Genomic DNA, 12,502 nt, shown 5'->3' with positions numbered 1-12,502 from the left:
ATCACCAGGAGATATGTTAAAATATAATTAGATAAATATGATGCATCTTATATAACTTTCAGATTTTTACCAAACAAAAGTTTTACAAGCAGTTCATTTAGAAAGTTTTGGGGAGTTGAATATGAAATGATTGAAAATTATCAACTGGTTCTAAAGGAAGTCCATGACATTTTAAGTTTTGAAACTTATCCTTGGTATTGACATTATAAATAGAAATATGCTCAGAATTCCCACTGTGGCTTAACAGGTTAAAGACCCAATGTCTCCATGAGGATGCAGGTTAAGGATCTGGCATTGCTGTAAATAAGATGTGACATGGATCAGAGGTGAGGCTCAGATCCTGTGTTTCTGTGGCTGTGGCATAGGCCTTAGTTGAAGACCTGAAGCTCCAATTTGACCCCTAGCACATGGGAACTGCCATATGCCACAGGTGCAGCAGTAAAAAAAGAAGGGAAGGAAGGGACGAATGGTGGGAGGGAGGGAGGAAGGAAGCAAGGGAGAAAGAAAAGAAAAAAATATAAATATGCTCAAATGATCTGTACTTAATTTTCAGAAGTTCAGAATCTGACATAACTTCATTGGTCATTTGGAATTTTGGAAATTGTTTACAAATATGCTACTCACTATACATATTTTGAATAGAAATGTAATATATTCCTATACCAATCTGTATGTATGGTTAAAGCCAAACTTACTATCAACTTAAAAGTCTAAGGGTAAGAAATAGGAACAAAGGGATAGGAGGACAAGATGGAGGAGGAGTAGGGGGACACGCTCGCCCTCTCCCACAAACACAACAAAAAAAGCACATCTACAGAATAAATGACTCTCACAGAACAGCAACCAATCGCTGTCAGAGGAACCTAAACTCCAATAATGGCAAGAAGTTCGTGACATTACTGGGCAGAACGGGAGAAAAGAGGAGAGTGAGAGAAGGTGAATCTGAGCGGGATGGGCGCTCCCGAAAGGGAACTGCAGAGGAGAAAGTGATCCCGCACCCTGGAAAGTCACCTGCACGGGGGAAGGATCAAACTAACCGGAGGAATCTCCAGATGCAGAGAAGAGTGTAGCAGTAAGTTGGAGTACAGAAAAGCCGATCAAGAACCGAACGGACCATCTGAACCTTGGGCACAGTCACCAAAAATTGAGACGCCTGGGTGGGGGCTGGGCACGAGACCTTGCCTCCAAAGGTGAGTCCCCGAGAAAGGGCCGGGGGATGCCTGGGTGGGGGCGGGCACTGAGACTTCAGCTCCAGAGGTTAGTCCTGAGAACGGGCTGGGGGGCAGGGCGGAGCAGAAACTGCTTGGGAGGCCTAGAAACCATTTGACGGGGCAGAGACTGCCTGGGAGACTAGAAAACAAAGCTGTCCCAGAGGAAGGGAGCAATACTCTAGGGGTGGGGAAGTGGAAAGCCGCATCAGAGGGAACCTGGGAGAAGAGCCTGGTCTGTGCCCATGATGGGGAGGGGAGAGAAGAAGGGGTGGGTCCCCATAGAATACCCCCCATGCCACAGCAAGCTTACAGGCCCGCTAGCTAGCTGAAAGCGGTGCTTCCCAGTGCATCCCCTCCCCCCACCCCCTGACACCCCCTACGCTCTCACCGGACCTGGGGCTGCCTGCCATCCAGGAGGGCTGGCCTCAACAATTGCCTGAAGCCTACCACTGCAGGGGCTGTCCCTGCACAGGTCTGCTTGCGCTTTGGAGGGGCTACACTTCCGCAGAGCAGCACCAAACACCACCAGCCCCCGAGAAAAGGCCTGCAGCCCAGAAAAGTTAGAACAAGCCTAGCCAGGCCGTGAATAGATCTGCCTAATTCTCGGATGGTTCTTCTGAGCCAGGCTGCCCCGGAGAGGAGCCTCTTGGGTTTCCAACGGCCCTGCTACCCGCCCAAGCCCCCAGGGGGTGCCCCATTCCCGTGGAATAGCTGCTCAGCACCAGCAGCCCCCTGGAAGATCCCCTGCAGCCCAGAAAAGCTGCAACAAGCTTGGCCAGACTGTGAAAAGATCCGCCTACATTCCCAGGCCATCCTTCTGAGTTGGGCTGCCCTAGGGAAGAGACGCTTAGGTTCTCAGTGACCCAGATAGCTGCTCCAGCCCCCAGGGGGTGCTGCACTCCTGAGGAACAGCTGCCCAACACCGCCAACCCCCTGCAAGAACCCCACAGCCTAAAAACACCAGAGCAAGCTCTGCATGACCAAGTGAAATCTGCTACCATCGTGGTGTGGACCTCCCAGTCCTGTCTGCCCTCAGGAAGTCCTCCTTTGCTTCAAAGAAACATTGTTAGCCCCATCAACACTCCAGAAAAGCCACACTGCCTCAAAAAAGATTGACCAACAACGCCAGCCCTCAGGAAATATTCCACGGCAGTGACAAGGCAAACACTGCCCGATCACGGAGAGTACAACTCCCTCAGGAGAAAGAAAACAACAAGCAAGATGAAGAAGCTGAGAAACCACCCCCAGTCAAACCAACAGGAGAACTCACCTAAAACAGTCAACAATGAAACAGATCTCTGCAGTCTGACAGACCTGGAGTTCAAAAGAGAAATAGTGAAAATACTGAAGGAATTAGGACAAGATATGAAGCAGTAATGCAGATACCCTCAGAAAAGAACCAGAAACTATAAGGAGGAGCCAAGAAAAACTAGAATATTCATTTGCAGAGATGCACACTGAACTAAGGGCAGTAAAAACCAGAATGAATAATGCAGAAGAACGAATCAGTGATATGGAAGATAGAATAATGGAAATCACTCAATCCGGTCAACAGGCAGAAAACCGAATCAAATAAGCAATATAAGAGACCTATGGGATAATATAAAGCAATATAAGAGACCTATGGGATAATATAAAGCAGGCCAATGTACGCAGAATAGGAATTCCAGAAGGAGTAGAAAAAGATAAGGGGATGGAAAATATATTTGAAGAAATTATCACTGGAAACTTCCCAAATCTAAAGGATACTGGGTTCAAGATACAAGAAGCACAGAGGGCCCCAAACAAACTGAACCCAAACAGACCCACACCAAGACACATCATAATAAAAATGGCAAAAGTTAGTGACAAAGAGAGGATCCTAAAGGCAGTAAAAGAAAAGCAGAATGTTACCTACAAGGGAACTCCCATAAGAATATCAGCTGACTTCTCTACAAAAACACTACAGGCCAGGAGGGAATGGCAAGAGATATTTAAAGTGCTAAAAGGAAAAAACATGCAACCTAGAAGACTCTATCCAGCAAGAATATCATTTAAAATAGAAGGAGAAATAAAAATTTTTTCCAACAAACAAAAACTTAAAGAATACAGCAACACAAAACCCAGGCTAAAGGAAATATTGAAAGGGCTTCTCTAAACCAAAAAGAAAGGAAGGAAAGGGAAGAAAAAAGAAAAGAAAAAAAAAAGAAGAAGAGGAAGAACTAGGACTGAGGAAACCGCAATCAGAGAGCAGTCACTCAAATAAGCCAGCATACAGATTTAATCATGAACAGGCCTCAAACAAAATAAAATTAAAAAGAAAAACATAAAAAAGAGTCATCAAAACCATAAAATGTGGGCAAGGGATGTTAGGAAGTAAATAACCCTTTTTGTTTGTTTGTTTGTATGTTTCTCTTCTTAATTTTAATATAGTAATGAAGGGTTTGAACTTACAGGACCATCATGCTAAAACACACAATTATGGGAAGGGGTTAGCATACTTAAAAAACAGGGCAACCACAAGCCAAAACCAAATATTGCATTCGCAAAAAATGAAACAAAAAATACACTCAAGCAGATAATAACAGGAGACCAGCCAACCAAAAAAAAAAAAAAGAAAGAAAGGAAGAATGGAGAACCATAGAATCAACTGGAACATGAGGTTCAAATGGCAATAAATAATCATCTATCAATTATCACCTTAAATGTCAATGGACTGAATGCCCCAATCAAAAGACACAGACTGCCTGAGTGGATAAAAAGGCAAAAACCTTCAATATGCTGCCTACAAGAAACTCACCTTAGGACAAAGGATACATATAGATTGAAAGTGAAAGGGTGGGGAAAAATACTTCATGCCAATTGACATGACAGAAAAGCAGGAGTCGCAATGCTCATATCAGACAAAATAGACTTTAAAACAAAAGACATAAAGACAGACAAAGAAGGACACTACTTAATGATTAAGGGATCCATCCAAGGAGAGGATGTTACTATCGTCAACATATATGCCCCAAATACAGGAGCACCCAGATACATACAACAAATATTAACAGACATAAAGGGAGATATTGATGGGAATACAATCATAGTAGGAGACCTTAATACCCCCCTCACATCAATGGACAGATCCTCTATACAGAAAACCAATAAAGCAACAGAGATCCTAAAGGAAACAATAGAAAAGTTAGACTTCATTGATCTCTTCAGGACACTACATCCAAAAAAAGCAGAATACACATTCTTCTCAAATGCTCATGGAACATTCTCAAGAATTGACCCCATATTGGGACACAAAGCTAACCTCAATAAATTTAGGAGCATAGAAATTATCTCAAGTATCTTCTCTGACCACAATGCCATGAAATTAGAAACCAACCATGGGAAAAGGAAAGAGAAAAAACCTACTGCATGGAGACTAAACAACATGCTACTCAAAAACCAATGGGTCAATGAGGAAATCAAGAAGGAAAGTAAAAACTACCTTGAAACAAATGATAATGAAGACACAACCGCTCAAAATCTATGGGATGCTGCGAAAGCAGTGCTCAGAGGGAAATTTATAACAATACAGGCCTTTCTCAAAAAAGAGGAAAGATCCCAAATTGACAACTTAACCCTCCACCTACATGAATTAGAAAAAGAAGAACAAAAAAGACCTAAAGTCAGCAGAAGGAAGGAAATTATAAAGATCAAAGAAGAAATCAATAAAATAGAGACTCAAAAAACAATAGAGAAAATGAATAAAACAAGAGCTGGTTCTTTGAAAAGGTGAACAAAATTGACAAACGCCTGGCCAGACTCACTAAAAAGAGGAGAGAAAGAAGCCAAATAACCAAAATGATAAATGAACAAGGAGAAATCACAACGGATACAGCAGAAATACAAAAAACCATAAGAGAATACTATGAACAACTCTACGGCAACAAGTTGGACAATCTGGAAGAAATGGACAAGTTTCTAGAATCTTACAGCCTGCCAAAACTGAGTCAAGTAGAAACAGACCAACTGAACAGACCGATCACTAGAAATTAAATTGAAGAGGTCATAAAATCCCTCCCTACAAATAAAAGTCCAGGACCAGATGGCTTCACAGGTGAATTTGATCAAACATATAAAGAGGAACTGGTGAACATCCTCCTTAAACTCTTTCAAAAGGTTGAAGAAGAAGGAATACTCCCAAAGACATTCTATGATGCCCCCATCACCCTCATTCCAAAACCAGACAGAGATACCACCAAAAAAGAAAACTATCGGCCAATATCATTGATGAATATAGATGCAAAAATTCTCAACAAAATCTTAGCCAACCGAATCCAACAACATATCAAAAAAATTATACACCATGACCAGGTGGGGTTCATCCCAGGTTCACAAGGATGGTTCAACATTCGCAAATCAATCAGCATCATACACCACATTAACAAAAAAAAAGTCAAATATCATATGATCATCTCAATAGACGCAGAAAAAGCATTTGACAAAGTCCAACATCCATTCATGATCAAGACCCTCGCCAAAGTGGGTACAGAGGGAATATCCCTGAATATAATCAAAGCCATTTATGATAAACCCACAGCAAATATACTGAAAGCCTTCGCACTCAAACCTGGAACAAGACAGGGATGCCCACTCTCACCACTGCTCTTCAACATAGTTTTGGAAGTCCTAGCCACAGCAATTAGACAAACCAAAGAAATAAAAGGCATCCATATAGGAAGAGAAGAGATCAAACTGTCACTGTATGCAGATGGCATGATACTATACATAGAAAACCCTAAGGACTCAATCCCAAAACTCCTTGAACTGATTCGTAAATTCAGCAAAGTAGCAGGATATAAGATTAACATTCAGAAGTCAGTTGCATTTCTGTATACCAGCAATGAAATATTAGAAAAGGAATACAAAAGTACGATACCTTTTAAAATTGCACCTCACAAAATCAAATACCTCGGAATACACTGGACCAAGGAGGTAGAGGACCTATATGCCGAGAACTATACAACTTTAATCAAAGAAATCAAAGAAGAGATAAAGAAATGGAAAGAGATTCCATGTTCCTGGATTGGGAAAATCAATATTGTAAAAATGGCCATAGTACCCAAAGCAATCTACAGATTCAATGCAATCCCTATCCAATGACCCATGACATTTTCCACAGAACTAGAACAAACAATCCAAACATTTATATGGAACCACAAGAGACCCAGAATCGCCAAAGCAATCCTGAGAAACAAAAACCAAGCAGGAGGCATCACTCTCCCAGACTTCAAGAAATACTACAAAGCCACAGTCATCAAAAGAGTGTGGTACTGGTATCAAAACAGGCAGACAGACAAATGGAACAGAATAGAGAACCTGGAAATAAACCGTGACACCTATGGTCAATTAATCTTTGACAAGGGAGGCAAGAACATCAAATGGGAAAAAGAAAGTCTCTTCAGCAAGCATTGCTGGGAAACCTGGACAGCTGCATGCAAAGCAATGAAACTAGAACACACCCTCACACCATGCACACAAATAAACTCCAAATGGCTGAAAGACTTAAATAGACGACAGGACACCATCAAACTCCTAGAAGAAAACATAGGCAAAACACTCTCTGACATCAACCTCATGAATATTTTCTCAGGTCAGTCTCCCAAAGCAATAGAAATCAGAGCAAAAATAAACCCATGGGACCTCATCAAACTGAAAAGCTTTTGCACAGCAAAGGAAATCCAAAAGAAAACAAAAAGACAACTTACAGAATGGGAGAAAATAGTTTCAAATGATGCAACGGACAAGGGCTTCATCTCTAGAATATATAAACAACTTATACAACCCAACAGCAAAAAAGCCAATCAATCCATGGACAAATGGGCAAAAGACCTGAATAGACTGTTCTCCAAAGAAGATATACAGATGGCCGACAAACACATGAAAAAATGCTCAACATCGCTGATTATAAGAGAAATGCAAATCAAAACTACCATGAGATACCACCTCACACCAGTCAGAATGGCCATCATTAATAAATCCACAAATAACAAGTGCTGGAGGGGCTGTGGAGAAAAGGGAACCCTCCTACACTGTTGGTGGGAGTGTAAGCTGGTACAGCCACTATGGAGAACAGTTTGGAGATACCTTAGAAATCTATACATAGAACTTCCATATGACCCCGCAATCCCACTCTTGGGCATCTATCCGGACAAAACTCTACTTAAAAGAGACACGTGCACCCGCATGTTCATTGCAGCACTATTCACAATAGCCAGGACATGGAAACAACCCAAATGTCCATCCACAGAGGATTGGATTCGGAAGAGGTGGTATATATACACAATGGAATACTACTCTGCCATAAAAAAGAATGACATAATGCCATTTGCAGCAACATGGATGGAACTAGAGAATCTCATACTGAGTGAAATGAGCCAAAAAGACAAAGACAAATACCATATGATATCACTTATAACTGGAATCTAATATCCAGCACAAATGAACATCTCCTCAGAAAAGAAAATCATGGACTTGGAGAAGAGACTTGTGGCTGCCTGATGGGAGGGGGAGGCTGAGGGAGTGGGAGGGATCAGGAGCTTGGGCTTATCAGACACAACTTAGAATAGATTTACAAGGAGATCCTGCTGAATAGCATTGAGAACTTTGTCTAGATACTCATGTTGCAACAGAAGAAAGGGTGGGGGAAAAAATATAATTGTAATGTATACATGTAAGGATAACCTGACCCCCTTGCTGTACAGTGGGAAAATAAAAAAAAATAATAATAAAGTAATTACTGCTAGATATATATAAAAATATATATATATATACTTAAAGGACAAAAAAAAAGAAATAGGAACAAATGAAAATGCCATATTATTGTCAATCAGATTCAAAAGTGATCATTGTGGTTATAACTAATAGCTTTATTTCTGGCTCTTTATTCATCATTTTTTAATAATATAACAAAATGTGTTCCAATGATTGAGCTGAAGCTTCTAGATGTAACACATTCCTTTCTGCAACTCTTTCATTCTTCAGCAGATTGAAATATTCTGGGTCTATTTCCCATCTTTGCCTAGTTCTGCTCAAGACATAAAACTTGCATCTCTGGGATTCAGATAATCCTTCATTTCTTGAAATGTGGACAGAAACCAAAGTGCCTAGTAATTTGAATATTGGACTCATTTATCCATTCAAAAATATTTATCGAACCTTTTACTCAATGCTATGCACTAAGAAATCAATTGTGAATATAGAGGTAAACAAAGTATGCATGGGAGTTCTCATCATAGCTCAGTGGAAATGAATCTGACTAGCATTCAAGAGGACACAGATTCAATCCCTGGCCTCACTCAATGGGTTATGGATCCAGTGTTGCTCTGAGCTGTGGTATAGGTCTCAGACATGGCTCAGCTCCTGCTTTGCTGTGGTTGTGGTGTAGGCCAGCGGCTACAGCTTTGATTTGACCACTAGCCTGGGAACATCCATATGCATGTTTAGTGCGGCCCTAAAAAGAAAAAAAAGAAAGAAATAGTAGTATGCATGATTCTTAAATTCTGCTGGCGAGGGACACAAGTGGAAAGGTGGTTAGCCCACTCCAATTTAACAATGTAGACTCGAGTGTGTGGAGAATGTTGATAATCACTATTCTCATTTTTTTTAAATATAAATTATTGAGGTAGTTTTCTTTATATCCTACACTTATTGGGCATACCATTATTTTAAAATAACCTAAGCTCTGGTTAGTTTTAATGTAGTATATTCAGTACTCATCCTATTGACAGCACAAATATGAAGGTAAGCTTCACAGCTTAAAGAGATTGATAGCAAAAGTCAGCATGTAATACTTAGGGAAAGAATTCAACTAAATTTATGTAAATATTTGTTTCAGGTGAACCACTATAGGAACAATGTTGAGTCCCTGCCCTATACTTAAATATTTACCTTTTTCCCCCGATTATATGTTTCTTTCCTTATAATTTCATAAGGCAATATGGAATTATAATATGTGACTAATTAGTACTATTCAATGTACTATTCAAATAATTCAACTATTTTTCTCATAACTTTTATGCAAATTTATAGGTAAATGAAGCATAATTCTATAATAAAGCTGGAGAGAAATTTATACTAATTGTGCACACACAGCTAATGACAATTTAGGTGACTGTAGACAGATTAGAACTAATACTACATGGTAGTCTTACACTAACTTGGGTGACCTGATGATTGTAAATAGCTAGGTTTTTCCAGCTTAAAAATATCTCCACTTCAGATTACCAATTAGTAATGCTCAATTATTGTTATTCTATTATACTTACTACTAGACTTATACAAATTTTAAGGGAAAAATTGTTCTAGTAAGTCTTAAAATAAAACGTTATTGGCTCTGCATATAAATGCAATAATGTTGATGTCAGGAAATCAGGAAACATAGAAAAGCATGAAGAAGTGTATGTGTGTGTGTATGTATAAAAGATATACAGATATATATAATCAATTGGAAAACTATCAACAACGTATGGTTTATTTAAGGATATGTATATTTGTGTTTTAAGCATATATTGTCTTCATGCATAATGACATATCTAAATATATATTTATTTTTATGTTTAAAAATATCTTTTTAAAATTAAATTAAAGTTTATTTAAGACATTTCTTCAATTTATGTCATACAGCAAATTGACCCAGTCACATATATATATATATATATATATATATATACACATCCTTTTTTTTTTTCATGGTATCTTCCATCATGCTCCAACCCAAGAGATTGGACATAGTTCCCTGTGCTGTATAGTAGTACCCTATTGCTCATTCATTCTAAATGTAGCAGTTGGCATCTACAAACCCCAAACTCCCCATACATCCCACTTCCTCCTCTCTGCCCCCCAGCAACCACAAGTATGCTCTTCATTGCTGTGATCTGTTTGTTTTGAGGATAGGATCATATGCGCCATATTTTAGATATTAGATTTAGATTTAGTGATATCAAATGGTATTTGTCTTTCTCTTTCTGACTTCACTTAGTATGAGAATCTCTAGTTGCATTCATGTTGCTGCAAATGGCACTATTTTGTCCTTTTTTAGGGTTGAATAGAATTCCATTGTGCATATGTACCACACCTTTTTTTTTTTTTTGTCTTTTTAGGGCTGCACTCACAGCATATGGAGGTTCCCAGGCAAGTCCAATCAGAGCTGTAGCTGCCAGCCTATGCCACAGCCAAAACAACACCAGATCCAAGCTGTGTCTGCACCATAGCTCATAGCAATGCCAGATCCTTAACCCACTGAGCGAGGCCAGGAATCGAACCCACAACCTCATGGTTCCTAGTCAGATTCATTTCTGCTGTGCCACGACGGGAACTCCCCTACACCTTCTTGATTCATTTATCTGTCAATGGCCAGGTATCGAACCTGCAACCTCATGGATGCTAGTCAGGCTCGTTAACAGTTGAGCCACAACGGGAACTACATGATTTGATTTTTTTTTTTTTGTCTTTTTGCTATTTCTTTGGGCTGCTCCCACGGCATATGGAGGTTCCCAGGCTAGGGGTCGAACCAGAGCTGCAGCCACTGGCCTACGCTAGAGCCACAGCAACGCGGGATCCAAGCCGCGTCTGCAACCTACACCACAGCTCACGGCAACGCCGGATCCTAAATCCACTGAGCAAGGGCAGGGACTGAACCCTCAACCTCATGGTTCCTAGTCGGATTCGTTAACCACTGCGCCACGACGGGAATTCCTACATGATCTTTTTTTGAGTCTCAGATTTAGTTATATTCTTGTATGAATGTTGTTCTGGCAATACGTAATTTACTCAATATCACTTTCATCATATGGAGACAGTTTCAGACCTAATTCAGGTAGATCTAATTTAGTTCTACATTAAGGAGCATGTGATCCTTTCTTGAAGGGTTTGACACTTCTGAGATATCCACTACAATCTAGAATAATTACCAAACCTCCGCCTAAGTCAGAGCTCTAATGTTTCCTCAACACTGTGTGATCTTGAAAATCTCCATTTCATTCTTAGCTTTCCAGAAGCTGTTCTTGCCCTATATATGTACAGCTTAGGAATTTTCCAAGGAGCCAAGGAATATTTTAATGCAATCTTTGTGCATCTTTTCCGTAATCCTGTTCCTCAAATTCTAGTTGCTTTAGGAATTCCTAACTCTACTCTGTTTACATTCTTCAACAAAATTATCATTCTCTTTTTGGGCTTTATTTTCCTGCACTAGTATGTTTGAAAAAATACCTGAAGAGAAACCCAGGATAAATATACTGGTCATGCCCCAAAACGCTTGTTTCATATATTTTGTTTAGATCTTAAGGTTATTTAACACAGCAAACTAAGTATAATACAGTTATTCTGTCATGGCCAAGATTTTCATAAAATGAAACAATAAAAGTAACTCTTTTGCATGTTATTTTAAGGAATTTTTTACATTTAATTTTTTTAATTATTAATTTTAAAAAAAGGCCAATTTGGATGACCTTTTCTGACATTTTATATCAGCTGATTCTCAACTTTAGCTGTACATTAGCATTGCCTTGTCTTAGTTCATTCGAGAAGCTCTATCAGTGTACCATAGATTGGCTTATAAAGAACAGAAATTTATTTCCCACGTTTTTGGAGGCTGAGAAGACCAGGATCAAAGAACTGGCAGACTCAGTGTCTGGCGATGGTCTATTTTCTGTTTCATAGATGGCTGTCTTCTTGCTGTGTCCTCACATGGCAGAAAAGGTGAGGGAACTTTAAACAGGATCTCTTTATAAGACCAAAAATCCATTCATGAGGGCTCTAGCCTCATGATCTAACTACCTCCCAAATGTTCCCATCTCCAAATACCATCACATTGTGGATTAGATTTCAACATATGAATGAGCGGGAGCACACAAATATTCTGTCCATAGCACACCAGATTAGTTTTTAAAAACTGGATGCCTAGAGAATAACTTAGACTAATTAAAATCTACTTATAAAGTAGGACTTAAATATAATTAATTTTTAAATCTCTCCAGTTAATTTTAATGTTTACATAATGTTGAGAACCACTCTTATAGATGAAGTGTGTAAATTAGTTTAGCAATCCAAAAAATAACTTTTGAAGCACTGCCTTAGAATGTCTTTAAGGGGAAGGTGGAAAAAAAGGACATGTAATTGTAAATAATTAGTGTATTGATGAAAATAAAAAAAAAAACAACTCTTTTTGTGTGGTTCCCCATTTTGGCAAATACTCTATCAAAAGACCTGAGTCCTGAGGTAGCAAAATGGGTGCCTGACCCAACAGCTGTCATTTTATGAAGAGATATGAAAAG

The sequence above is a fragment of the Phacochoerus africanus genome, chromosome 2 (genome assembly GCF_016906955.1).
Source record: "Phacochoerus africanus isolate WHEZ1 chromosome 2, ROS_Pafr_v1, whole genome shotgun sequence".
In the NCBI taxonomy this organism is placed as follows: domain Eukaryota; kingdom Metazoa; phylum Chordata; class Mammalia; order Artiodactyla; family Suidae; genus Phacochoerus; species Phacochoerus africanus.
The sequence above is the reverse complement of the archived record's forward strand: the minus strand, read 5'-3'. Positions refer to the sequence as shown.